Source organism: Lonchura striata, chromosome 17, assembly GCF_050655825.1.
Source record: "Lonchura striata isolate lonStrDom1 chromosome 17, ASM5065582v1, whole genome shotgun sequence".
Classification (NCBI taxonomy): domain Eukaryota; kingdom Metazoa; phylum Chordata; class Aves; order Passeriformes; family Estrildidae; genus Lonchura; species Lonchura striata.
Genome location: NC_140719.1, coordinates 11,644,724 through 11,672,701, shown reverse-complemented (window position 1 = coordinate 11,672,701; position 27,978 = coordinate 11,644,724). Strand labels below are relative to the sequence as shown.

At 48.3% G+C, this 27,978-nt stretch overlaps 1 long non-coding RNA gene across 1 annotated transcript in view; it reads right to left on the bottom strand.

Annotated features, from left to right (window-relative positions):
- LOC144247408 (uncharacterized) overlaps positions 1–27,978 on the bottom strand; it is a 53,607-nt gene that overhangs the window by 18,703 nt on the left and 6,926 nt on the right. Inside the window, exon 2 of the long non-coding RNA XR_013341112.2 lies at positions 115–26,876. This is a non-coding gene — a long non-coding RNA (uncharacterized LOC144247408). The remainder of the gene's footprint in view (positions 1–114; positions 26,877–27,978) is intronic.

Genomic DNA, 27,978 nt, shown 5'->3' with positions numbered 1-27,978 from the left:
CAGAGGCGCATCCCAAGATATTTGCGCTTTTGATCTGGGACACGCTGAATAATTCCCTTTAAACAATAATAAAAGAGGAATTTTTTTTTTTTTCCCCCCAAGCTGTTGCCATACCAACCACTGATGTCATAAGTGTGGGGACATGACTTCACGGCAGCACCTGAGCTCAGGAGGAGCCTCTGCTCAGAGCAAATATCCTGCAGGAGAGAGGGAAATACAGAAAACTGAGGGAACAGCAGAGCACTGCTTTCCATAAATTTCTTTTCCCTCTGCTGAGGGTGAACATCCCTTCCCAAGGCATCCAACGGGTTGGTAGGGGGAGAAAGAATTTGGAGAAATGGTTTGGCAGCTTCTGACCCATTCCCAGCCCTCCCTTGGGAAGCTGCAGAGCTGCACAGATGAGGAGATTGTAAACAATTCCAAAGGGATAAAGGATTTTTTAAAGATTTTCTTGACAACACAGGGGTTGGAGCCCAAGGAGAGAGGAAAAAGCTGTCCTGTTATATCAGGAGAGCAAATGAGAATTAAAGGGGGGAATTAAAGCCACCTGAGGGAATCCAAGCCACCACTGATGGAAAATCTCTGTGGGAAGAGCTCCCTGCTCATCCGTGGGATTGCTCTGGGATGGCTGAGCCGAGTTCTTGGGAGGCATCCTGGACCAAAATAAATGTACTGAGGCATTTCCAATTCAGCCTGGAGGCGAGCTCTGTCTGCAGCCCCTGGTTCACTTCACCATCTGGCAGGAGGAGCTGAAATCCTTTTCCATCAGAGGCTTTGCCAGGAGGAGGAAAAAAGGCAAAGTGGGAGCTGGTTTTTCCTTCAGGCTCCTGCTGCCTGGCTTTGCTTGAGCCACTGGTGTCATTGCCTAAATCTGCAGCAAAAAGCAAACCCAGAGGGGTCTTTGTCTCCCCACAGGCTGGGGAATTTTATTCCAGTTATTCCCAGCCTGGCTGCTCAAAGAGTCCTTTCTTCTGGTGTGTAATTCTGAAAAAATGACTCTGTGGGGTTCACTCTCATCAATAATGGGGATCTGAGGGCCAGGAGCACATCCCAGCATCCCAGTGCAGATCCAGCACCTGGAAAGGGAGAAAGCAGGGCCACACTGGATATTCAGGGTGATTTTCAGTCCCCAGAAAGGCAGATCAGATGAGGCCATCTCTCTAAAGCTGCTCCATGTCCACGCACATATTTCACACAATATTTTGCAGAACAGACAGGGCTGTGTCTGCTGGGAGCCTGATTTTCCTGCTCTCTGCTGGTGCCTGCCAATAACAAATAGATCCATTTACAAAATCTCTGTCATTGTCACCAGGCAAGTTCCTGCAGGGCCACCAAGACGTGGGCCTCAGGCCAAGTTTTATTGCTCCTTTCATCATCCCCCCCCTCCCCACTTTTGGGTTGCCTACACTGAATTTTCAAAACCTATTATTCACATCAGCCTGGGCTTCCAGGGAACGGGTTTTCAATAGTTTGCAGATATCCTATTTGGAACAAAATATGATATTTTTCCATTCCCCCTCTGCAGAAAAAAAACAAAGGGATGTGTGTTGGAGGCTTCAGCAGGTTCCTGCTGAGAGGCCGAGGAGGGATTTTGCTGCTCTGTGGATTTTCCATGTGGCAGAGGAGCCAGTGCAGATCCTGGACATGCCCTGGTGATGCCAACTGGGATTGTGCAGAGGAGCGAGAGGTCAAAAAACGCCCCAAAAAAGCTTGCACTGGGCCCAAAAATGCCTCTGAAACAGCCAGGAGGCTGCTCTGCAGCTATAAATATCAAATAACAAATCTGTGGTTTGGCCTGAAGCCACAACTTCCCCAGGCTGGGACAGGGATGGCCCCTGGTGGAGATGCCCTGGGGAGGAGGGACTGAGCATCCTCTTGCTCCTTCCTTCCTGCCACAACCAGATTTATGGGCCAGAGAGCTCCAGGGCACAGCTCAGAGCATGGTTTGTTCAGGGAATGCACTTGAACTGCCTCAAGTCCCCCAATTTCTCCCTCAGTTCCCCCAATTTCTCACCCCTGCTGCACACAGGAGGGGCTGGGCTCTCTCCAGCTCCTCTCCCTGCTGGAAATTTCCCTTCTCAGCAGCTATTTCCATCCCCTGGCCCAGCCCTCCTCCCTCCCTGCCCATAACAACATTTCAGCCACCAAAGTGGGACAAAGGACGATTTCATATTTCCCTGTTGTCCTCGAGATTAAATATTCTTAAATAACAACACCAAAAAGGCTTAGAGCAACAGAGGGAATCTCCAGAGGTCCCAATAATTCAGCAGAGCCAAGAGACACAGGATTGCAGGGTGGGTCAGGCTCTGCCCACTGCAAGGTGCAGGATTTATTTGTCCCAAAACAAGAGGGTTTTTCTGAGCTGGGTTTCACGTAGAAGCTTAAAATCAGGAGGATGTTAATCTGCTTTTCCAGTCCCTGCCTTTAATCAAAGCCTGTTGTAATTAATGTGCACGCTAATAACTCTGGAAATGCAGGGCAGGTTGAATGCACAAATGGAATTTTAACCAGAAAATGCAGTTTGGGGTGGTTTGGGGCTTTCTGAAGAGCCACCAGGCTGCTGCTCCAGGGAAGGAGCTGTGCTCCCCTCACACCACAATGGACCAGTCAAACTCTTCCTGGGCAAAATCCCACCTGATTTGGTGAGTGAGGAGTGCCAGAAAAAGGCAGGAGGTGGGAAGGAGCCTGAGCGGGTGTTTTACTCCTCCACAGCCCCTTGGGAGCTGGAGAAGATGGAAAATCACACCTGGAACAGGCTGGAAAGCAACGTTGACATCATGAGAGTGCCAGCAGGGGATGGAGAGAGCCACAGCCCTGCCCTGCCATTGCATATTCCCAAGGGGAAAAAAAAAAAAAATCTTTATGGAGAGAAATGCAGAAACTTGTTGAATTAACCCAGAGATTTAATGTCCAGCTGTTGTGGAGTTTAGAGGCATAAAAGATTACTGAGCTCGGAGGTCCTTTGCCACAGGGACCAACAATTTCTGCTGCAACGGGGCTATCAAGAATTGGGATTGTGTTTTATGGGGCTGATATATGGCCCCATAAAGGAGAGACAAGGTCTCTTTCTTTCCTCTTTGAGTAGTCAGTAGTCACGCTGCAAAGACACAATAAACTCAGCTGGAACGCTCAGGATTCCAAAGCAGCAATGCCAAAGTCTCCATATTATTACTATTAATTATTCCTATTATGACATTAATTTCTAAGCCATCAATCTCCACACTATTTGGGTACTGTGACTTAAATTTAGCTCAAAATTAGCATACATTAGCTAAATTAATGTAACATACCATATGTGGCAAAAACTAACGCAACATAATGTGGAATAAATTACAATAATTTAACATTGACTCTCAGGACTTGATGAGACTGTAAATCTTCTTTAAGAACCGAGATTAAAGCAAGAAACATTCAAAAGTAAATTCATTTTACGCAGGAACAGCCTTTGCAAAGGCCGTGTTTTGAAACACAGTTCATTTAGGGGAAGGTTTCATCCAATTTGCCACTTAATGGCTTTGCTTTACAATTACAACGTTCCCTTCCACCCAGAGCACCTGCAGCACTTCCCCAGGAATAAATCATTTGCTGTGGGGTCTTGCAAAGCCATGGAGCACCAGAATTCCTGGGTTTTACAGGAATGGGAATGAGCTGTGGATAAACCAGAGCCCAGGCCCAGGTTGGGCTAGGCCTTGGAGTTCCTGACTGCTGCTTCTCCATAAATTCATCCATAAATCATCCATAAAATAAAATTATCCACAAAACCGTCCATAAAATAAAATCATCCACAAAATCCCCACTGCTGCTGGGCCAGTGGTGGAACCTTCTCCCTCAGGAGGAGGCACCAGGTCCCGTTCCTGCCTGGATGGAGGGGACGGGCAGAGCTCCGTGGGATGGAGGTGCTGGTGATTCCCACTCCCAGGAGGATGCCAAAGCTTCTTCCCAGCCCGTGTTTTATTGGAGGAGGTGCCCAGATTTAACAGAACAATGTTTGCACTGCAAGAATCACACTGAGCTCCTGCTGGAACCTTCCTCCCTGCCCGCTGCTTGAGGCACCTCTTCCCGTCCACATCCAGGGATCCCCACAGGGAAACTCTTCCCCCGTGGCTTTGTCCCTCAGAAAAACACAAGGAACACAGGAAAATGCTTCCCTCATTGTTTTATCCCTCAGAAAAACACAAGGAACACAGTGAAAATGCTTCCCTCAATTCCCTTGTCCCTCAGAGCAGCATGAGGAACACAGAGAAAACTCTTCCCCCATTGCCTTGTCCCTCAGAAAAAACACAAGGAACACAGGGAAATTCTTCTCCCATTGCTTTATCCTTCAGAAAAACACGAGGAACACAGGGGAACTCTTCCTCCATTGCTTTGTCCCTCAGGAAAACACAAGGAACACAGGGAAACTCTTCCCTCATTGCCTTGTCCCTCAGGGGGAAACAAGGAACACAGGGAATCTCTTTCCCCATTGCTTTATCCTTCAGAAAAACACAAGGAACACAAGGAAACTCTTCCCCCATTCCCCTGTCCCTCAGAAGGACACAAGGAACACAGGGAAACTTGTTCTCCCATTCCCTGGTCCCTCAGAGCCCTACTGCAATTCCTGCACTCCGGGATCATCCCAACCTCATCTCCCTCTCTCTCTCTCCCCCTGGAGAGCCTCCAGTGAGGAAGGGCAAGGAGGGAGAGTGAAGACATTGCCCTTGGAAAATGCAGGAGCAGGTCTATTAGTCCGAGGAAATCCATTACTCAGGATGATGGATGCCCTTTCCCCACTCTGCTCTGGAATTCAAACCCGGATCTGTGTTGCAGCTTGCTGAGGACACTCATTTACATGACAAGTACACGGATTCCAACCCCCTGGATTCCTGCTGGATTGCAGAGGTGCCCTGGCCTTTGGAGACTTTGCTCCTTTAGGAATCCCACCCAGACACCCCAAATTCCTCATGGCACAAGCGATGCTCCCCGCAAGGGAATTGGGGTGAGTTTGGGGGAGCCCAGGGGGTGTCTGAGGGGATTTGCTCATCGGGAACAGCTCAGGGATCCTAAAAGATGCTTGTGGGGAAGATGAGAGGCCTCGTGTTTCCTCCATGGATCATCCTGAGTCAGAATTCCTGTGGCCCAAACACACCCCAGGGCCACCAGCAGCCCAGTTCCTGCAGGATGGGGACAAATCCTCACCTAAAAAAAAACCTCTGAGCCCAAACCAAAGGGCAAAACAATTAGGAAAGCTGGCTCCAAGTGCACTGGAATAGGAGAAAGGAGATGAGGAAGGTGAAATTCCTGGCCATGAGCTGCCTGCCCTGCATCCCTGCATCCCTGCATCCCTCCCTCCTGTGTGCTGCAACCTGCTGAGGAGCTCCCATTGCAGGAATAAATCCCTACAAACCAGCATCCGTGGCATGGAACAACATTCCCATGGAAATTGTCATTTTCCTACACTAAAAAAAAAAAAAAAAAAAAAAAAAAAAGGAGAAGAGGGTTTTAAGCCAGGCAGAGGGATGATTAAAACCTTGAGGTCCTGGGCACCACCCTCAGCAGGAAGGTGTTGATGGAGGGAAATATTGTTTTTCAATATTAAACCAATCTTGAAGTGACTCAGAATCTGGTGACAGTGGGGTAATTGAATCAACCAGCTCCAAATCATTTCAGCTTTGGAGTAAGAAAATGCACAAGTGGGGAAAATCACAAATGAAATGTTCCAGGGCACCTGAAATCTGGTTTTGGGGGATTTTTACATCCCATCCTCCGAGATGTTATGACACAATGGCAAAATGTGAAAACACAGGGATTTTCTGAGCGATAAAAAATTGAAATTTCGCTCACTCCTCGTCAGGCGTGAGCTCAATGTTATGAAGGAGGTTTTAAAGCTGTGGAGAAGGTGATGAAAGAATATTAATGATATTCTTAGATGAGCAGTAAAATACACTGATGCTGCTAATAAATTGTAGCTGCTTCCGTGGCCCTTGGGATTTGGGATGGATACAAGCTGATCTGAGAGAGAATTTTGGTTGTGCTTTGCAGGAACGGGGTGGAGGAGAAAGGTTAAAATTTGGGACAGTGGCTGTGAGGGAGGATACAAGGAAACCTGGGGTGATTCATCACTTTAGAACAAAGCAGCCCACGACTGAAGGGACCATCAGAAATGCAGCTAAAACCTCCGAATTATTCATCAGTCCCCAAGCTGGACCTGCTTTTTATCTTGCAAATAAGATGTCAGATCTCGGGAGCCTTAATTCAGTCCCTGCTTCCCCAATTTGGTGGCCCATCCATAACGATTTGCTGTTAAATACCCCACATTCTCCAATTCCTCCGTTTATTGGCTTCATTTGAAACCATCCTGGCCATCTTTTTGTGTCTTCAGGAGATATGACAGAGCCCTTCCACGGAGAGAATTGACTATAAAAGGTGCTAATAAAGGAATCAATCTAACATTATAGCACATATTTAGAATTAATTCTACCTATTCTCCCCCCCTTTAGCGGCACCTAATAACAGCAGGAATTATCTGGAAAGGTGCAGCCCTTGATTTAAAAACTGATGCGTGGCAGGGTAATGGGATTAAAAATGAATTGCCATTCCTAATGGTTTCCTACAGCATCCATCTCTCTGTCAGGGCTTCCCAAACAACACAGCCTGAAATTAGTCTGGCTTGTTTTAAGACTCTTCCTAATGATCCTCGGAATGAATCTCTGCATTTTGGCAACGTCGTTTTGGAGTTAAATATCAGCTTTTTTTTTTTTTTTTCCCTTCTGTGTTGATGGCACACAAGCAGTTCTTCACTTAGCAGTGGATAAAATAAAGTGAATTATTGGAGGAGGATCGGACGTTTTGATGCTCTGCCACCATGGTTGGTGGGGTTTTGGTAGGAAGTAGCTCTGATTTGAGAGACGGATCTTTTCTTGCCCTTGCTGAGATGTGGGATAGGCACAGGGCTGGTTCCTCAGCAGGCTGTGCCATTCCCAAATGGATTTTGCAGCCTGCAGCACACCTGGACAATCCTGTCCCTAGTGACAATCCCGTCCCTACCTAAGTGATAATCCTGTCCCTATTTAAGTGACAATTCTGTCCCTATTTATGTGACAATTTGGTCCCTATTTAAGTGACAATTCTGTCCCTATTTAAGCAACAATTCTATCCCTATTTAAGTGACAATCCCGTCCCTATTTAAGTGACATTTTTGTCCCTATTTAAGTGACAATCCCGTCCCTATTTAAGTGACAATATTGTCCCTATTTAAGTGACAATTCAGTCCCTATTTAAGTGACATTTTTGTCCCTATTTAAGTGACAATCCCATCCCTATTTTAGCCCAGTCCTGATCCCACCCTGTTCCTGTGGAGTACAAACCTCACCGGTTCACTGGCTGAGGCATCACATTAAAGCATTATTTTCCTTTTTTTTCCCCCCCCATTTTCTCAAGTCCTAAAGTTTTCCACATCCCAAGGGCAATAAAAAGACAATGAGGCTTTGCTATTCCCTGGCACAGCTCGTGCAGAGCTCCCTGGGATCCCCCTGGTGCCACCACAGCCCTGGCACGGGGGCAGAGGCGCCTCAGCTGCCCACCACAGATGCCTGGAAGGAGGTGTGGAAGGAGAGACACCAAAAATAAACTCGGGGCTTTCTCTTTTTCCTCCTTGCACGGCAGATCCTACAGGCTCAGGCTGAGGGGGGTTCACTCCAGCCCCGGGATGTGCGTGCCCATACAGGTGTCCTGATGTCCCTGTGTCCCCATCCCCCTGGGTGTCCCCATCTCCCCGCACAGTGACAAAAATCAGATGCAGACCCTGGCCAGCTCCAGCATTGCCAGTTCTGGGTGCAGCCTGGGAGCTGGGATTCCTCTGATTTCAAGCACCATCCCTCTGGGTAGCAAGGACATTAAAGGAGCTGCTTTCAATTTCCATCTTCTGAGGGGTTTATTAATAAACGCTGTGGGTAAATATCCTCCATCCAATTATGACAAACACCTTGAAGGTACAGTGTCCTTTTCAACAAACATTAGATGCCTTATTAAATCCAAATTAAATGCTCACTGAGGGCCGTTCATTGACAAAAAGCTGTTTCCCAGAGTAATGAGCAGGTCACCTCAGCGGGGTATTTCTGCACGACCTTGGCACCTGAGGGACAGCTCTGCAGAGTGCACCAGAAGCTTGGCTGATGAATGGCTCTGGCAAAATGCTCTTGACCTTAGGAGACACTCCAAAGTGATGAACACTTAATGATGAAAGGCTTCAGCGAGAGGTTTGTTTTAATTTCTGGCCAGAACGTGCAATTTTCACGCCCTTTGCTTGGTGGGGGAGGGAAGGGATGGGGAGAGGAGGGTAAAATTCAGTATTTGACCCAAGCTGGTTTAAAAGGATTGCTGAAAGGCACTGAAGGGGCTGTGGGGGATGTGCAGGGCTTCCCTCAGCCCCTCTAAATTCAGGACAGATGGAACCACTGAATTTTTCCTTGGGGTCTTTGGGGGTGCCACCTTTAACACCCCTCCACCCTCCTGGCCTCACAGCATCCTCAAAACTTCCCATCCAAGGGGGCACCAGCTAAAGCCCCACATCACCTCATCCCTCTGAGTTCTGAGCTCCCTTCTTCCCAAATCCCAGCGTGCTGAGGTGCCAGGGAGAGCCCCACACCTCCTGAGCCCTGCAGCCTCTGCTCTCCTCCCTTCTGAAGGGAATTCAAGTAAGGAGAGGAATGATGGTGCCATCTGCTCCCGTGCTTGTCACCTGCTCTGACACGGCCATTTGTTCGTGTTTCTGTCACACACGTCCCCTGGGCAGCCCAGCAATCCCAATTTCCCTGGCACTCTCAGAAAGGTGGGAACAGAAGCATCGAGGGGCATCCTTCACTGGGAGGGGCACAGGAGGGGATGGAGAGGTTGTTCCTGAGCTGGAGATCAGACAAGCCCTGGGGCAGAGCAGCTTCAGGGCTTGGAGCCAGGCTGAGAGCAGCCAGGGACCCCAAAAACCTGTCAGCGTGCTGGCAATCGTGACATCACTGGGGTGGCCAGGAAGAGATGTGGGGATCTCACCATCCAAAATGAAAGGATGAACAAAACAAAAACCAGCAAGAGGTAAAGGAAGGGAGGGGATGGCTGGGAAATCAGAAGGAGTTAAAAAAGGAAAAAAAAAAAAAAGATTTGGCTGGAAAATTCCCTTGGAAACACAAAGTCCCCACGGAGCAGGGTTTGAGGAAGTCGCCAGCAGAGCTGCAGGTCCCCACGGGGCTGGGCTTGGTGACAGTGGCTTGTGTGAGCATTTTACACCTGGGGCCAAAGTGCCCCTCGGAAAATGACACCAAAAATTCCCCCTGGGAGTGCCAGCCCTGCACTCCTGCCCCTTGGGCACCCTCGGGGACTGGGAATGGCACCTCAGGGACTGGAGGACTCTGGTGTGACCCTGGGAGAGGCACCAGCTCTTCATCCATCCCCCCGAGGAGGTGAGAGGATTTTTCCCCGAGTGCAGGAAGATGTATTGGTTCAATCTAAAGGCTCAGCAAACACTCACAGGGCCTGGGCTCCAGAGGGATTCTTCTGTTCTTTCTTTTTTTTTTTTTCTCCACTAACTAATTACATTTAAACAAATTCTCACTCTTGAGCTGGTTGGGAAGTGTCAGCTCCTGTTTTTGTCAGCTGGCCTCTCCCTGGCTGAGCTTGCCTGGCACTTTCATTAACCTTGCAGGGCATTTTGCTTATGAAACAGTGGAACAAGTGAGCAGTGTGCCACTTGGCCTGGAGCTCCAGTCCAGCTGCTCTTTAATTGGCCTCTGGCCCGTGTTTTGAGGTGGCCCAGCCTCCATCCTGCAGGTTCCTCTCTGTCCTCACCTCTACGTTACCCCAGGGAAAGACAAGATGCAGCACAGATGAAACAGGAGAGTCTCCATCCCTGTTGCTAAAATTCATCTCCTACACTTGGAGTGAGAGGCAGGACTTCACCTTATCCCAAGGCATTGCTCTTTTGTGATGGGCATTTGGGGACTATCCCACCTTAAGGACAGTGGAGAGTGCAATCACAGACCCCAAATTCCTGATTTTTAAGCCTTTTTCTTTAACCTTTTTGTCTTTCACAGGTGTTGGAGGGAGTGCTCTGCACTGTCACAGGTGACATCATTAATTTGGATTTCAGAAAGCCTCCAGGAAGATCTCTGCTGTCAGCTCTGCTCTTTTTTTAATTTTTTAAAAATTTTTTTTTTATTTTTTCTACTAGACAAGCCAAGGAGATTTAGGAAAGCCCCGAGGGCATGACAGGAGGACAGGCCCTGCAAGATGAAGAGTTTGGCAGCCAGCTTGGGACGGGCAGGCTCACGTGCCTCTCATACAGAGGGAATTCAGCCCAGCTTTGTCTCCAGGAGCATAAATCAACCTGACACTGGGAACAGGAGCCATCCTACCTCGGGGAAAAGTCACCCTCAGCCCACAAGCAGCAGCTTTGCTCCAGCACAGAGAATTCCATCTCCCACCTGGCTGCCCCGTCCCTGGAAGTGTCCAAGGCCAGGCTGGCTGGGCTTTGGGGACTTCTCCTGCCAATCTGCACCAAAGAGCAGAAATTCAGGATCCTATGGGGCAGCAAACAACTGGCTTGCTTTGCATCCAGCTTTCCCTGACCCTTTTTTCTCTGTTCACCCCAAATCCAGCTTTTCCTGATCCTTTTCTCTCTGCTGACCCCATATCCAGCTTTTCCTCTTCCTTTTCTCTCTGCTCACCCCATATCCAGGTTTGCTGACCCCATATCCAGCTTTCCCTGACTCTTTTCTCTCTGCTCACCCCATATCCAGCTTTCCCTGATCCTTTTCTCCCTGCTCACCCCATCTCCAGCTTTCCTTGATTCTTCCCTCTCTGCTGACCCCATCCAGCTTTTCTTGTTCCTTCCCTGTCTGCTCCCCCCATCCTTCAGCCCTGCAGGAACTTTTCAGGTTTGTCTCTTCCTCCTACACTGCCCCAAGGTGATTCAGCCCCCCTGGTCTTTACTCAGAGCCACTTTTGGCAGTGGCTGGGTTATTTATTTCCTGCTGTCCCCAAAGAATTGTCCCTCTGCTGCCTCCTCTGACAGGGTTAAGTCTTTTTCTCTGTGAAATAAAGGAGCCTCTTTTCCTGTCCTGGGAAAATAATGCTGATGGCACCAGGAAAAAGTGGCAGTAGATCAGATCAAGGCATGATACACAGAACTTAAAATGGCTTCAAGGCAGGGAAAAGCTGCCAGAATTCAAGAAGCACTTGGACAAGGCTCTCAGGCACAGGGGATGATTTTTAGGGGGTCCTGTGCAGGGCCAGGATTGGATTTGATGATCCTTGTGGGTCCCTTCCAGCTCAGAATACTCCACGATTCTAAACAAAGCCAGGGGTTTGCTCCAGAACACCAACAAAACAGCAAATCACATTCACAAAGTGTGTTCAGACCTGCCAGTCCTGAGATTTCATTTTCAAATCAGGCAAGAGTGAGGGGGGAAGTGACCTCTGTGGGATCTTAGCAAAATCTCACCCAAAAATCCCACAGAGCTCCAACCTGAGCGCTGCAATGCTCCAGTAGAGACCAGTTTGGTTCCTCAAGAGCCCAAAACATCCCTCACCTGCTCCTCAGAGCTGCTGGGGCTGGACCAGAGCACCAGAACAGCCCAGGAACTTGCAGGAAAAATATTGCCCAGCCTGATGCCTTCTCCTTTGGAATAATCCCACTGCTGGGTCCTGACACTGCTGTTAAATGCCCTGGACAGCAGCACTGCTAAAATATAAAATATAAAAGCCAGGAGAGAGACTGGGGGAAATATGTGCAGGGAACAGTCTATTAATACCTGCCTGCACTGCCAGTGGCTTTAATCAGCACTAATATAATCCCTCACTGTCAGCAGCATTTCCACTCGCCCTCTAATTTTAAATAATTATTATAATAAAGATTGTATTACCAAATGCTGGAAACAGTGTCCTTGTCACCAAAACTGTAGCTGGTAATTGAAAAACAAACCAGCAGAGGATCCAAACCCCAAAGAAAGGGAGCATTAAGCACCAGGCTGTCATAACCCATTAGGGGTTTCATTACACATCTGCTGGAGCTGGGAATGCAGGAAAAACCAGAGCCGGGAAGGGAAGACCTAAAGGGGCAGAATATTCCAGGGAAATAAGGTTTGTGTCAACATTGTTCTGCTGGAATGAAACATCTGGCAGGAGGATTGGCCTCGGCTCCTGTGGGGGGAAAATCCCACATCAACTCCAGCCACATCTGAGTGCCTTTTGTGCATTGATTGTTTTTTTTTTTTTTAATTTATTCTCTTTTAATTCATTCCCCTTCGTGCAGGAAAATCCTGGAATCACAAACTGCTTTGGATTGGAAGGGAGCTCAAAAATCACCCAGCTCCACCCCCTGCCATGGGGACGCTTCCCACTCTCCCAGGCTGCTCCAATTCCCATCCAACCTGCCCTTGGACGCTGCCAGGGATGGGGCTGCAAATTCTCTACAAGCAATCCTATAAACCCCAGGGAAATCCGATAGAAATCCTTTTCCTTTGAAGCCAGTGCAGCTCCAAGGCTCCTGTGCTGGAATCTCCATTGCAGGAGCAGAGTCTAATGCAGCCATGCAGGAAGAGAGGCCATTATCTCGCCAGTCAATTAATCAATTTCCCAATTAGGCAGCCCATGGATGAGTGTGGGGGGAGCTGGGCAGCCCAGGGAAGTGCAGGAGGAGCTCAAGGCTGCTCCAGCTGTGCTGGTTGATTCTCTGTGAGGATGTTGATTTACCTGGGGAAGGGAATATTTGACAATCCCAAACCAGGCAGAGCTGAAGCTGCTTTGCCTCTCTCCTTGCTCCAAGAAGCCTGGATGGAAAAATGAATCCAAAAAAATACTCTGACATAAATGTAATGAATTAAAGACTAGGAAAATATCAGAGGAAATAGAGATGTGGCTGAAATTTACTCTGTGCACTGGCACAGGGTGCCCAGAGCAGCTGTGGGTGCCCCTGGATCCCTGGCAGTGCCCAAGGTCAGCTTGGAGTGTGGCAAACATTTCTGTCCCTCTCAGGATTCTCATAGAGGAGCACAGAGAGAAATGAAAGAGAAAACCATTTCTATTTCTGCTCCTTGTTTTTCCTATGTGGAATATGTTTGGAGAATTGTTTCCCTGGGGTGAGTGCTGGGTTGGATTCTGGTGAGGATTGTTTGAGGCTGGTGGCCAATCCAACCCACCTGGGCTGGACAGAGAGAGGGTCACGAGTTGTGTTAGAGTCAGAGAAAGTAGTATGTAGTTTTAGTATCCTCTTTTTATATAGTATATTCATGCATTTTAGTGTAGTTATAATAAAGAAATCATTCAGCCTTCTGAATTGAGTCATTTTTTCCCACTGGGTTCACCTGCATTTACAATATTGGAGCACCATGGGCCATTGGAAGGTGTCCCTGCCATGGCACTGGATGGGCTTTGAGGTCCCTTCCAACCCAAACCCTCCGGCAATTCTATGAAAATCAAAATTTTGTCATTAAAAACATCAACAGAGCCACATTTCCAACCAGTCCTACCAAAAGTTCTTCCCCTCACAGCACGGCAACCTCAGCCCAACTTAATTCCTTTCCTTTGGAACAGCTCTGGAGCCCAGAGAAGACAAATTTCCCTTGAAAAGAGAAAGAATTGAGGAGAAGAACCCAGAAATCCCAGCTCAGTTTCTTTGCAGCCTCCCCACACCCCCAGCCCTGTTTCGTTGTTCTTTATGTGCCACCAGCTGCTTCTCTCCTGCCTTTTTACTGTCCTTGAAAGGGGAAGCTTCAAGCTTTGGGTTGAAATTTATTATTGATAATAAAATAAATAAGCAATCATTGCAAAAAGCCCTAAAACACTTTCATGCTTAATTTAAATGCACTGATATAACATTTGGAATAATCTCATGAATAGATGCAAGGGACTAAAATCATGTAAAAAAAAATCAGCAAATTATCCAGTTGCCAAAGCAACTTCCTGATAATAAAAGGCAGCTCAGGACAATTTACCATTGTTTAACCAAATTTATTTCTCTCCACATAATCGCAGCACAGCCCTGGGGGAAGCAGTTGGGGGGAAATAATTGAGAGTTGATTTATTTTGTATTTGTTGGCTTGAAATTGGAAGAGAAAATAAAAAGGTGGAATATTTTACAGAAAAAAAAAATAAACCAACAAAAAAAATCATTCCAGAATAATTAAATGTCTTTGGAGGGAGGCAGTTTACAGCTTCAAGGTGCCCACCTGGCTGGGGAGCCAATATTCCCATTCCCCCAATGGAAAAATCCATTCTTTTCTTCAATAAATGCCCAATTTTTATGGGAAGGCTATTTTCCTGTGAAAATGCCAACTCGATGTGGAAATAACAGCGCGAGCCCTGCTAGTGAGGAGTTTGAAAAGGTTAAAGAAAGTCTAAAAGATGTTTGGGAAACACAGGGAAGAGAAAATGCAAAAACGTGATGCGAGCCCCTGGAATTTTCCCCTCTGCCAGGAGACGCTTCACCTGTGGCAAGCTTGGCAGGAAAACAAAATATTTGGGGAGAAGAATGGAAAAAGCTCATTATTTATCAGAGATTTGATGCGTTCCCAGAGCTGCCTGGAAAGGAGGCAGAGGAAAGGCCTGGGAACACTGATTTTTGGGGCTCTGGAATCCTTCCATCCCAAATTTTGGAAGGATGGAAGGCACCAAAAGGTCACCAAGGCAAAGTCTCACCTGGGAGCTCCTAAATCCTGCACATGCTGTGGTATTGAAGCAAATTCCTCAGGTAGAGTCCAAGATCACTTCAGGTTTATTTTTCCAGACCCAGACTAACTTTAGGCTGAGCAAGACTCTGCGGGAGTCCCAACAGAGCAGAGGACAAAGCTCTTATTTGGCAAGGTGCAAACAGGGTGACAAAAGCAGAGGAAGATGAAAATGTGCCCTGGAAATTTGGGATTGGAATTTCTCCTGAGCTCCTGATCTGTCCTTGCATCCAAGCTGGGAGGAATGCTGCCAAAAAATATTTCTCACCCTCCTGGGACATCTGGGCTCTCCAGGATTTCCAAAATCCCCATGGGCACAAGTAGGACTCTGGGAGAAACGTTTTGCTTTTTATGTCAAAAAGAATCATCTTAAAACTCTACATTTCTTTTAAATCACACTTGAAACCTGAAATATTTTGCTCCAGCCTTGCCCTATTGGCCACGCAGAGATTCCAACGAAGGGAAATTTCTTTACCCAGTTCCCACATCCCTGCTGACCTTTTCTCTATCCCACATCCCAGCAGAGCCAGGGGAGATCTCTCCAACCACTTCACCCCACTTCTGCCTCTCAGACCTGCCTTTAGGAGCTCCCAGCTGTAAATATTTGTTGATTTTCCTCCTTTTTTTAACCCATTCAACATCTTTACACAGCAGAGCAGCCTGTTTACTGTCACCTTCTGCAGGAGGACCCAGTGGCTGGTCGCCACGGGCCACCTCAAGCAAACAGCACCTGAGAAATCCCTTTGTGCTGCAAATTTTGCTGCTCTTTCCACCCTCCCTGCAGCCCAGCAGGAACAAGGAGCTGAATTCCCCCAAGGATTCTCCAATCTGCGTGTGAAAATTGAAACTTCCTCGCCTTTCCTGGCGTTGCACCCAACTTTAGCTCGTTCTTCGGCAAAAAAAAAATGGGAAGAAGCATCTCGTCTCGGGGCTGAAATGGTAATTAAGGATTTAATTTGGCTTCTCACATTGCTTGAGACTAATTATTCCACTAGATGGACCCAAGAGCATTCGCAGTGTCCTGTGCCCCCCGGGAGAGATCGGAGCAAGGGGACATCAATTCCTCATCACAGTGCTTGGAGGCAGGACTGCACATCCCAGGATGGAAATCTCATTACAACTCCTTCCTCTGTCCCACATCAACCCCAAATCCACGGGGAAAGTTTCCTTCGCTTCTTTGCTGTGATAAGAGCGTGTGTAACAACAATCTATTTAAATAAAGTTACAGCCCTACAGCAGAGCTCTGCTCCAAGTCCAGTGCTGGGCCTTCCCACCTCTCATCTGCACATTATTGACTGTGAGACTGCCAAAAAAACGGGGGAAAATGGATGTATTTCCTAGCAAACGGTGCCATCTGTCACCCTGGCCACTTTTCCTGGAGGATGGGTGTCCATCAGGCCAGGCCAGCAGCGCCTCCTGCTCTGCCCAGTTGGTGTTTGTGCTCCCCAGCCCATGCAGCAGTTACAGATGGCCTGGCTCTTCAATATTTTATCAGGCTCTGCCATCCCCCAAAATCCCCAAAGCAGCTTCATTTCTGCTTTCCTCAATCTGCTGGAATGGAAAGTTTACCCAGAGTGATTTTCGGCCAAGATGACTCAAGGCAGAGTCCTCAACTGAACTCCCCTCACTCTGCAGCAGCAGAGCCATCCTGAGCCCTGTCTACCTTCAGACAGGGATGGGATAAAAGGGTTCAGCTCTCAGAGGGCTCCGCTGAGCTCAGCTCATCCCTGCCAGTGCTGGCCACAGCCACGGAGCTGCTGAAGCTCTGCCAGGTGTCCTCATGCCACGAATCCTTGTGCAAGCCCCAGCCCAGCCAGGGAAGGAATGCTCTGGGGGCTGTGCACAAATCACCAACGGGGCAGGACTGCTGGGAACGCATCTCGAGCTGTTTGTTTTTATCAGCAGTCTCATTACATGGTTATGACAATGGGAAGATGCCAGCAGCTCACATCCCAGGCAGCAGACCCAGAACTTAATGTTACAACTTACTTTATAAACTTTTTGACCAGGACCACAAAGCTAAAGTAGTTCTATCCAATCACCATAAATACACGTACTTTTGGTTAAAATAATGCTTGCTTATTTTGAATACAACACTTGCTTGTAAACCTTAAGATAGAATGCACAGAGCTCCACTGAACACTAAAATTGTTGCTTCAGAGAAGTTACACAGCAGCACTGAACTCGCTTTGATTCACCTCAAAAATCCTTCCCAGGTGATTTTAACAGGATTTTAACACATTTTAACAGGAGTCTGACCTTTCCTTGCTGGTGCCATCACACCTGGTGTGTCCCTCCTCCAGTGACTGGGGCACACCCAGACTGGAGGTGACATTCACCTCCCCCATGTCACAACAACACCACCAATGTCCCAAACCCAAAGCAGACAGAAGGATGGATGAACCTCAAGGATCTCCAGTTTATTCCCTGGAACAGCCTCCACACCCAGGCTCTGGAGAGGGAACACTGGGGACTTCTTGTGTTTCCACAACGCTGGAGCTGCTCCAAGGACAAATTGTGGAGGGATGTACTCACCCCAGGATTCCTCTGTCCAGGTCACAGACTGAGCACACTGTCCCAAATTTGGTCCCAGGTCCAGCTTCCTGACCAAACCACCGAGAGGAAGGTGTTCCTCACTGTGGGGGAATTCATGGTTTTGGGCACATGGAAGCCAATTTCCTCATTTCTCAATTAATTTTCACCTGTTTCTCCTGCAAATCCCTGGGCCTTTCAGTTCAATTAGCACCCTCTCCACATGGGAGGAGGAACAAGCCTGGGCAGCAGAGATTTAACCCTTCCCAAGGCAGAAAAGATGGAATGACACCCCAGGAAAGGAAATTTCCTGGCTCTGGGGGCACCTCCTTGCTCATGGCATTGCTGCCGTGGCTGCAGAGCAGCTTCACTTCCAGCTGGCATTCCCTGCTCAAGGAAACTCTGATTTTCCTACAGATTTCCTCCCCTGCTCAGCTGACAGGGACAATTACCTGCTTTGCTCTGTCAGGTTTGTATTTTGGCAAACATGTTTTGATCTAGGAGTGGGGAATCTCTGCACCACCCGGATTTTCCTGAGCTGACTGGAAAATAAAGAAATTGGGTTTTTTTTCTTTGTGTATTTTGATTAAGGTTCTACATCGTGGCTGATAAATGGTAATTCAGTCACCCCCACAACTCCATCTCCTGCAACAATTGTCCCATATCTTGGGAAACAGGAAAAAGATTGGGAAAATACAGTCATTCCTAGGGATGCCTGGATTCCAAAGGATGAATCCCCTGGGGATCTTAGGATTCCTAGGGCACCCCAAATGACCTAATCTTTAGATATCATTTCTATAAATGCACCTATACAGCAGCTTTATCTCTTCAGCTGGATGTTCAACTGACCAGAGCCACAAACACAACACAAAGCAGCAGAATTCCCTGGCTCCTCTTGCCAGCTCCTGGAAATTGCTGTTTATTTGTGCATTTGCAAAGTCTCCCGTGCTGAAGTTTCCACTGGCTCCCACTCAGGTGGCTCCCAAGGGCACCAATTGGGATTCCCTGCGTGGGAGCCCCTGGGCAGGCTCAGCAGCCTCCATCAGCATTCCAGAGTGGCTCCACTCATCAGATTTTCCCTGGAATAATTATCCAGGATCTAGAACTGTTCGATGAGTGGGTGCCATGGCCCAGGGGGAAAAAAAAAAAAAAAAATCCCCAGCAGTGTGGCTGATTTCTCCAAGTTTTATTATAATCCTCCATCAGACTTTCTAATGATGATCCCAGCGCTGCCTGGGTTTGCACTTCTGGAATATATTAATGTCAGCTGCTCTGCCCCATTCCAGGCATTAAAAGCCCTGCTGGATTTGAGCTGTAATCTTTGAAAAGTGTAATCCAAGCAGGACTGGTACATGTGTGCACAACTGGCCAAAAAGCCAGATTAAAGCAGCAGCATCTGCCTCGGAGCAGCCTTTGGAATTCCTGTGCTGCTCGGTGCAAGGAAATGAAACCATGCACTGCTTTAATTTTCATTTCTAACGCAAATCCTCATTTCTCATCTTCTCCCCGAGTTCTACAGGGAATGATTTGGGCTCTCTCTCCCCTTCCCAGCACGCAGTTACTCGCTCACACTCCTGGGAATGCTCTGCAGGGTGACACGGAGGACTCACGAGTCCCCCCTCCCCAGCCCTGCTCTTACAATGAAATCCAGCAAAAATCGAGGATTGTTTGCTCGGCACTTTCACATTCCTCGCAGGTTTTGGGCTGGCAGCAGGTGAGAGGAGCCTGGAGCCTGAGGATGCTGCAGGATGGAGCAGAGCAGCTTTCAATTATCACGAGCCTCAGCCCAGGGAGTGAAAATAGCATCACCCTGCCGTGCTGCAGGGGCTGCCAGCAAGGACAAACTTCCCAAAGCTCTGGTTTCTCTTTCCTGCGTCTCCTGCCCGCATCCAAACCACCTTGGCTGCAGGGGAACGGGGATGAGAGGGGACAAACTCCTGGAAGCAGAAGGAACGGGGTGGCTCCGCAGCAGTTGAGGCTCCAGCACCCTCATTTGCAATTTTGCCGTGTTTCTGCTCTGCCTCCCCGGCCCATAAATCACATCTCCGAGAGAGGCAAGCTGGGCTGACAGGAGACATCAGCAATAAGTCAGAGAAGAGACGAGAAACCATGGCAGCAGCAAACAGGAGAGGGCTGCAATAACAGCATCTATTTTATTTATCGTGCCATCTCAAAGTTCTCACTGTCTGTGGCTCACTGCTCTGTGCCAGGGGACAGCAGGGACAGCTGAAGGTAATAAGAGCTGACCCGAGCTGCTGTGGAGAGCTTGAAGAAAAGACAACCAGGAAAGAACCCAAAATATTCTCAATAACACAGCTCTGCTGCCTTGTTTTTCTGAGATCTTCCAGGGGTGACACTCACAGATCCAGCACTGCTGGATCTGTTCCTCCTTTTGGGATTAACACCTGGGATGGGGCTCTTGGGTCACCTGGTGATATTTGCACAGTTCAAGAGGGTGTGAGATGCCACCACCACCATCAGGAGTGCCTGGCGCTGGTTTTGGGAGGGAAAAACGCCCGCCCAAAATGCCATGGGATAACCAGCAAGATTCCTCAGGCTCCCAAATCTTCCTGGAAGGATGTTCCACGTGTTGTCCTGGACTTGCTCATCCCACTCACTGCCCTTCCCCGGGCTGTGCTGCTGTTTGGCACACGGCAAAGTGGGACAGGACCTTCTAAATATAGACCTTTCCTAATGGCTGCGAGGGGGGAAAACATCCTGGATCCATTTATCTTTCCAAGGGAGCACCGTGGGGATTTCATCATTAAACTGTGCACATCCAGTTGCTATGGAGCTTTTCCCAGTGCCTGGATCCACCAGCCAGAGGAAAATGGGTCAGTGTAGCTCTCTGCAGTCACCAGGTCCCAGATCTGGTTCCTCCCTTGCAGAACAAGCCCTGAGCTCGTGGTGTTGGTGTTGGTGGCCTTGCTTTGCACCAGCAGCCAGGTGATGATGAGCCAGGGCCTCCCAGGGGCATTTTGGAGCTCTCAGCCTCACACCTGGAGCACGGCCAAGCCCTTGGAAGTCTCCACCAGGTCACAGCAATGGCCTTGCAAGGACACGTTGGAAAATCCAGCCCAATTTTTCATTCCTTCAGCAGAGTCAGTCCCAACTTGAAAAAAAAAAAAAATTGGAGGAAAAACCCACCTTGCTGAAGAGCCCAGAGCAGTCTGGTTGCTATTTTTGTATTTTCTAGCCATAAAATTCCAGTTTAACCAGGGATATTCTTCCTGCAGGTTGCCTGTCCCTACTTACCTTAATTTTCCATGAAAAGCAGCCAGAACCTTCCCCCTGTGAATGATCCTTTGGGACACCTGGCATGACAAATAAAACACACCCAAAGCCCTTCCTTCAGACTGCTCTGGGAGATCCATTTTATGCATTTCTTGGTCACCTTTAACGAGGTTTATGGAAAAGGTCAGAGCAGCTGCACAATCCGTGGATCCCAAAGAGGAAAAGACAGCAGAGCAGTTGTCCTCAAGGTGGGCTTGACCTTATCAGATGGAGGAAAGGTAGGAAAAGTTTAAAAAACATCGCTGGTGCAATTAGGCAGCTGCCTCTGAGCCTGGAACTGTGACAACTCCTGCAGGGCCAGCGTGGGACGTGGGCTGGAGCAGCAGCACCCCAAAAAGCAGCAGGGGGGGTGCACATGGTTACAGTTTGCCCCCAATGCCTATTACCTGTATTAAATGGTGATTTTCTATTTTTTATATGGTACATTACGTGTTACATGTTCACAGTTTTTCCCAATGCCTATTCCTATGTTAAATGGTGCTTTTCTACTCTAAACCAATCTGTGAGTGCCAACATCACCAAGAACATGGAGGTGAGGAAGGAGAAAGAGGAGAAACAGGATCAGCCCACTTTCCTCCATCTTAAAACCTCTGACCCCCATGTACAAAGTAAAAACCCCCCTGTACAGATGTTAAAACCCCCCTGTACAGCACTAAAAAATTCTTCCCTCTACTTTGTGACTACTTCTACTATAATACCTAAACTTTTGTGACTTCTTGTTCCACCTCCAAAGTTGGTAAATCATTCCATGGTTCAAACCCAAAATCACAGCTGTTTCCAGCTGCCTGCCAGGGTCTCAAATGCTTCTGACCAGGGCCTGGAACCTCTAAAAATGTCTGAGGGACATTTTGAGTTCCCACACTCACAAACACCTAAAGCTCCTGGCTGAAGTGGTAATTTATCAGCCTCGTTATGCCATCAAAATTAATTGCCTCAAAACACAACAAAGGCATCTCTTGGTGCCTTAACAGCAAGGGGAAAGGGCCGTAAAAATAAAAATAAACGGATTTATGGCAAAGACTTCCACGGGGAAAGGTTGATTCCTGTGCATGTTCAGAGGCCAGGAGAACTCAGCTCAGGATGGGAAAATCCTGGGAAGCTGCAGCAGAGGGATGTGCAGGGGAAACCCCCACAGCAAAGCTGGGGATTGCAGGAAAAAAAAGTCAGATTATTCCCAAACTGGGGATTGCAGGGGAAAAAAAGCCAAATTATTCTCAACTCCCACTCTGGACTATGCAGGGTCCCACTCCTTTCTGAGCCCAATTCAAGGGCCTTTAATGAGGTTAATTAACACACAGAGCTGGTGCTGTCCCGCAGCTGCGGGCGCATCAGCCTGGCCATCAGCGCTGCAATTAGGGCAGCAGTTAATTGCTCTGTTTTTCTTGATCTTGCTGTTGTTTTTCCCTCTTCCAAAAAAAAAACCAAAAAAAAGGATGCAGAACCCACACACCCTTGGAAGTGAGTCCTGCTCGGAGTATTTGAGGGTTATCAAAGCCTTGGTGCACCTGAGACTCGGTTGAACTGCAGGGAAAGAGGAAATGACTGAATTTTGATGTTAAAAAACTAATACTGCAACAGAAAAATAATAATAAGAAAAATCCCCTTCTTTGATATTTCTGAACAAAAGGGTGGTCCCAGTGGTGAGCTGCAGCCCTGCCAGAGAGAAGAAAAGCAAATTGTGCATTTCTGAGATTTTCCAGGGCTGTTCTGTGCTCCCGAGCTTGTACCTTGTACGTTTATTTATACACGGGTGACTTAATGAGATGTTCTTTTGTCTCCAGTGGCAGGCAGATGAATCAGCACTGGCTGTACACATGCAAGGTCTCTGCCCAGGACCAGCTCCTCAAAACTCACCTTCCCAGCTGCCAAAAATCCCTGGGAGGGGAAGGGGGCTGTGTTTGCCCTGACCCCAAGCTCCCGGCGCTGCGTTTTCCCCGCGCGGCTTTGATAATGTTATAAATGAAAATTCGTCCAGCCAAAAATTCAAATGGAAAAATAAAATATTGCGTTTGCAATCCAATTCTAGCTAGCCAGCCACAAGGAAAAGAACCTGGGGTTGGTGCTGGGTGTGCAACAAGGAGTCAGCCTCAGCAGAGCTTTTCCCCCATGCCCCAAATCACCAACGGGGCAGGACTGCTGGGAACGCATCTCGAGCTGTTTATTTTTATCATCACTCTCATTACATGGTTATAACAATGGGAAGATGCCAGCAGCTCACATCCCAGGCAGCAAACCAAGAACTTACTTTATAAACTTTTTGACCAGTCACACAAAGCAAAAGTATATTGACAGCAGTTCTATCTAATCACTATAAATACATGTATTTTTGGTTAAAACAATGTTGGCTTATTTAGAATACAATACTTGCTTGTAAACCTCAAGATACAATGCACAGAGCTCCATTATTAAGCTTAAAACTTCCTAATATCTCACCAGAGATACTTTTTGGCAACTCAGGGAGTTATTCTACCCAAACGTTAATACACAGACCATTGTTCTATTTGTCCTTTCTTTCTACTTCTTGTATAATTTTTCTGCTGACAAATCTTATAGCTACTGCTTATCTCTAATCACCATCCTGCTGTTTCTGAGGCTGCCTTTTGCAATGTGCCCAAACCCTCTGATTTGAAGGAATCCCACACCCACACACCTCCATCCTGGCACAAGTGGTTTTTATAGGGAAAATTCCACCTGAGGCCAAGATTTCGGCAATCTTTTCTTCCATTCAGAGTCCATAGGTTAATAAGTTTTTCTTTTTTGGTGATGAGGGAGAACAATTCAGTGTTGAGTTGTTGAATTCCATGTTGGACATGGCCCATCTCCTGGCCAGCCACATCCTTTTGTTTGTAAATCAGGTTTCAACACACACCAGATTTCTCCTGGAGGCTGGGGGGGACTCCTAATACAAACATGTATACTCCAACAAATATTCAATATCACATACTAGAAATGGTGCAAATTATATCTACTGCACATAACAGATAACACAGCCCTAGAGGAGAAAAGTAAAGGCAGCACTTTGAGGGGTAAAGAAATGCCCAGGAATGATCTGGGCACTGCCAGGAATTATCTGGGCACTGCCAGGAATGATGGGCTCACTCGGGGCAGAGAGTGGCAGCACAAGTGGAGCTGCTCCTGCCTCTCCCTCCCTCCTGGGGGACCCACCATAAATCACCTGGAGCTTGGGTTGCTCCAGCTTCTCAGGCACAGGAGACAAAAGCAGCTGATGAAAAGGATTTATGGGGTTAAATTTATTTATTTTTTCCTCTGGTGGTTATCCCCAGTCCTGTGCACCATCCCAAATCCCACAGGATTGCTCTCACCTTCCAGGCCAAGCCAGGTGTCCTCTGAGAGGTGGCTGATGGAGAGCTGAGGTCTCTTTTATCTCATTTATCCATCCCCCTTCTGACAAACCCACAGAAGCACCTGCAAATCCAGGCTTTGGTGGGGACATCACCACCTCGCTCAGCCCAACCCCACCCAGGCCACAGCAAAGCCACCCAAAGGGCTGGGCAGGAGGCAGCCTGGGGATATTTGGGAGCTGAGAGCTGTTGATCTGCCCCAAAACAGGACCCCAGGGTGGTCCCACACCCCTGGAGCAGCCACAGCTGTGTCAGCACAGCTGCTGCAAAGGGACCCTGATTCATACATTGATTTTTGCTGATTTTTTCCACCAGCACAACCAGCCCCTTGCTGTTTCCTACTCCAAACCCACACGGTGATGTTCAAAACAGCACAATACTGAATTCCAAAGTTTTACACGTTTGTTTTTTTTTCCCTTCCTCCCAGTGTCTGGCTTCATCTTCCATCAATGTTTTCACACACCACTGCCAACGTCGCGTTCTGGAGCAAAGCGTGGCGGTGGCAGCCAGATGTCTGCATTCCAGCAATCCCATCTGCAGCCAGCAATTCCTCCTGCCTCGGGAAAAGCTCTGCCCACCCTGCTGGGGATGGGAAGGTGGGCAGTGCAGCAGGTGCTGTGCCCAGGGGAGGATGCAGAGCAGCCCGTCCCTCCCGGCTTTCCCTCGGGCAGGATTTTGCTCTGGCAGATGGGAGTGGGCTGCAGCGTTCACGATTGGATTGCCACCTATTCCTGGCAGCCTCACCAGCTCCTGTCCCACCAGGGCCACCTTCGGGGTGGGTTGGATGTGTGAGTGGGAAGTTTTAGCAGGTTTTTTTTCCCCCCCTCAGGCCGGTGATTATGCAAGGGGAGGTGGAGTGTCCAACCTGCGGCGTGGGGCTGGAGCTCTGTCCTGCAGGGTTGGGCTTTTTGGAGGGCAGGGAAGGCTCTGCCACCCCCCTAGGTCGCCTTCCCCAGGGTGCAGGTGCCAAACCACCCTGCTCCCATGTGGCATTCACCTTCTCTGGACAGACAGACACAATTCTGTCTCTCAGGAAAAGCACAGAGAGAAGAAGAGAAAACAATCTTTCTCTCTGCTCCTTTGTTTTGCCCATGTGGAATGTGGTGTGGGGATTGTTCACCTGCAGTGATGGCTGGGTTGGATTCTGGAAGGATTTTTGGGATCAGTGACCAATGGGATCCAGCTGTGTTGGACTCTCAGCAGAGAATCACCAGTTTGTTAATTAGTTGGATAAATAAGAAGTACGTAGAATAGCACAGTATCTCTTTAAATAGTATATTAATGTAATATAGTGTAATTTTAATAAAACAAATCCTTCAACCTTCTAATCTAAAGCAGACATCATCATTTCTTCCTGTCAGGGGTCACCTAATTTTTGCTATTCCCAGCTTCAAGCCCAGCTTGGTGCTCCTCCAAAAGCAGCTGGACTGAGGGCTGGGAGGAGATCTCTCAGCACCTGAGCATCCATCAGAAATGGTGGGAGAGCGAGGAAAACCTGGCTGTTCTTGCTGCCCACTGAGCTCCACTGAGAACAGCCCCATGACAGAGCTAAACCCGTTCCCAGGGTAAAAGGGAATTATCCCAAAGGTGTGGATGGCAGCCCACACTTCAGCAGCAGTGAGCCTTTCCAGGCCTGGCTGTCTCCCACATTCCCAAGCCCTGCTGCTGGGACTGAGCATGGAAAAACCCACGGCACCCCAGAACAGGAGCCAGAGCAAACTTCCCCCTCCACCTGCTGCTGCTTTTGCTTCCACAGCAGGGCCAATTTGATTTATTGAAGCTTCTTTTATTTCCCAGCGCTGTGTGTGGAGGGAAGATGAACTGTCTCATCACTGCCCCACTCTCTGATCACATTTCCAGGTGTTTGGGCCTGCCTTGATCCAAAGATTTAAACAAAGAGAGGGCAAAGAGGAAGGGATGGAAGTGCAAGTGTGATGGTAACTCCAAAATCCCATTATCCTGCCTTTTCCTGGGAGATCAGCATGTGCAAACCTGACTCTGCTTGTCTGGGCTGTCACTGGAGATGAGGTGCGATACCTGCCCGCAGGTAGGAAATTTTGGGCTTTCCAAAAAGCATCTGTGACCTCCCAGCTGTGCCCAGAGGGAGGGGACATGGATTTCCCACAGGGAGGGGAGATGGATTTCCCAGAACTGAAATGGATTTCCCAGAGCAGAGACTTTTGCTGCTCCAAGTATCCACCCTAGGACACCCAAAGCAGGGCCAGCACAGGCTTGTAAAGGCTCCAGGAGTTTTGTTCCAGTTCATAAAAGAAAAAATGGGATTTTTTTATCCCTCCACATAGCACAGCAACACACATAAAGCAGGGAAAACCCCCTGGAACTTGAAGCTTGAAGGGCACTCACAGAGAGGTTATGTGGCCTCTGTCACCTTTCTAAAATGTGAAATGTAGGGCAAATACTCCACAGAAAGTGCTGGAGTATTTTAGGATATAAAAAGCAAAGGGATAACATGATCAGATCCTCTGTAAAAGACTCTGGATTTGTCAGTGAACAACAGAGACACCAAATCATTAAACTTATTAATACTGAAAGACAACAGAGATTAATTTCAGCACTTAATTAGAATCCCTCTCATCTCCCCCTTCATCCCTATTTTCCTTCCCTTCCCTAGTTTGTCCACATGTGTTTCCAGGGAGCATCCTTCAGGGAAGAGGGAGGTGTGAGATATGCCAATGTTTATTTTAACAGCTCCTTTTTTAGGGCTCTGCTGTGAACATGCTCCTCCTGTTGAACGGGCTTGTTGCTATGGGATGAAGTGACTTCCTTGGGTTTGTACTTTTTCTCCCTTCCACTTCCAGGCGGTTCTTGTTCCTCGTGCAAGGACATTTTTGGGGGTGTCCTCATGGAGAATCCTTTTTTCCCTTCATTAGGAAGGAGGCAATTAATGACCCACCACAGTTCCGTGGAGTTTCAGCTGCAGCTGGGCTGAGGGCCAGGCTGGGCAGGGCTCGGAGCAGCCTGGGCTAGGGCAAAGTCTCTGGTGTGGAAAGAGATGAGATTTAAATTCCCTTCCAACCCAAACCAATGCAGGAATCCACGAACCCAAACCCAAACCAGGATTTTCTGCAGTGCTCCAGGACTCCCGTGAGGCTCCAAGTGGGAGCTTGACCTGACAGCAGAGCACCCACAGAAATCCTGGTGGCAATCCCAGCGTTCACACTCGATTTATCATTTCCAGAAGCCACATTAGAGCACGGCTCTGCAGCTCTGGTGGCCCTGTTCCAGCAGCAGCCTGTGCTTCCAGAGAGCATTTCAGCTGCTCACACAGCCCATTAGACACCGTGGCCCCCAGGACAAAATTCCTGCTGACCCTTTGCTGATTGTCCCGTGCAGCTTTTCTCCCATCTGCTCCAGCTGCACAGGGCTGGTTTTACACCCAGGGCTGGAACATTTTCCACCTCTTTATCCCGGCTCCCAGCCCGGGCAGTGCTGCTGGAAGGAGCAGGGATGTGAACATCGTGGTGATGCAGTAATGAGGGCTGCTAATTAAATGGCTGACAGGTTTTTTTTTGGGGTTCTTTTTTTTTAAACCCCTCTGGTTTATCGAGTTTTCCAAAGCAAAATGTTGTGGCTGGAATCTGGGCACGGAGCCCTGGTGGTTTACAGAGCTTCACTCTCCTCTGCTGCTGGGGCAGCGAGGGCTGTGCTGGGAATGCAGGGAACACCTGCAAAGCCACCCCAAACACCTGCAAACACCTGCAAAACCACCCCAAACATACCCAAAACACCTGCAAAACCATCCCAAACACACCCCAAACACCTGCAAAGCCACCTCAAACATCTGCAAACACCTCAAACATACCCCTGCAAAAACACCTCAAACATCCCAAACACCTGCAAAGCCACCCCAAACACCTGCAAAACCACCTCAAACACACCAAATACCTGCAAAACCACCCCAAAAACCTTCAAAACCACCCCAACCACATGCAAACAGCTCCAAAACCACCCCAAGCATCTGCAAACACACCCCAAACACCCTGCAAGCACACCCCAAATATCTGCAAACACTTGCACTGTGCCACGGACTGGGGGATGTTCAGCAAGAATTTGGGGGCTCCTCCTGCACAACATCCTCA